Here is a 1,546-nt window from a genome sequence, read left to right on the forward strand (position 1 = left end):
TGAACCTCGTTTCGCAAGCAATTATAAATATTCCTTAAACTGAATGAAAAATACCTTTTCATGAGAGTATTCCTATTAAAAAGTTTGGAAACCACCCCACTAACAACGTATGTGTTTTTTCCGAAACCCGGTTCTTCAATTCGTACGTTCAAAGGGCGAACACGAAATAATTGCGACACCAAAAATGCCATGCCAATTTTCTTATAATGTTTAGAATCAAACCAGGGTGTATAAAACATATATTTGCTTCAAAAATTAGAAGTTAATCGATAGGTCCTTGAGTGTGAAATTGAACGCATTTTCGCTTGATGCCCTCTATCAAAGCCTCTACAGTGTCATCCGGTACCTGTCGTGCGTACAGAATCTGTAAACAGATATGTTATTGGTTTTTCTTTAGGCAAAGTTGTAAATGATAAGATATTGGAATGTGAGACAAGTTTTGAATGCCCATATCAGGCAGGTTAAATGCCTATATCAAGAAAAAATAGATTAGTCTCATAATTTTTTTTTATCATTGAAACAATAAATCTACGCTTAAATCACAATCGTACTCTGAAAAAGGAAAGCTTAATACTGATCCGATAAAAACTGGTATACCTAACTATGTTTCATGCAAAGGAACTAGTGATGCATAAAATTTCATCAAAATTTCAGCCTTGACGTATGCTTAACATCCGTTTTTATAATTTTCAATAAAATAATATCAAAATATTGCAAGTATAAATGAAATATAGCTAAAATCATAAATAGGCGCATTTAGCCCACCGGTTTCGGAAATCGGCTTTTTTGACTACTTTTATTATAAAATTATTTCACAAAAACTGTAAGAGATTTCAACAGAAAAATTGCTCTAACGTATAAAAAACAGATGTTCGCTCATGTGCACATAGTTTTCAGACTCATATCTTTATTGAAATATGGGAGAAAATGAGTACTTTCCTTAATATGCGCATTTAGCCCGCCTCCCCCCTATGTATGCAGTCCAGCTCTCTTCTTTACTTTCTGGACGTAGCTCTGCGACATACCGACCTCTTTAGCCAAATCCATTTTTGTTGAATCGAAAAACACGACTTCGAGTTTGACAGCATGTAAACAATACACATCAATGAGAAAGTGTGCAAAATTTAGTTGATTTTTACCCAATGGAAAAAAAAGTTATGCCCTGTTGAATGTGGCGCAATAGTTTCGTGTTCGCCCTTAAGCCCGGTTTACAGTTCTTGTGAAAGGTGCATTTACAGTTCTTTCGAACGTGAAAATGGAAATACTTATATTCTTCAAAAACTCGACTATGCTGCATTTCATAGCTGCGAAACTCGGTGGAATAGATGCGAAATGGTTGAAGGATTATTTTTGAACTGATTTCCTTGGTCAAAACCCTTTAAAATTGGTTTTATATCAATTCCCCCGTTTTTCACTGCGGAATTTTTTTTCCGCGTTCACAGCCATTCCACTCGAAGTGTAGACGCGCTGAGCGAACGTGAAAACGGAAAACGAACAGGCGTGGTGAATATAAATTCCACGTTCATTTTCACGTTCGAATGGCAAT

Source organism: Uranotaenia lowii, chromosome 3 (assembly GCF_029784155.1).
Source record: "Uranotaenia lowii strain MFRU-FL chromosome 3, ASM2978415v1, whole genome shotgun sequence".
NCBI classification, from domain to species: Eukaryota; Metazoa; Arthropoda; class Insecta; order Diptera; family Culicidae; genus Uranotaenia; species Uranotaenia lowii.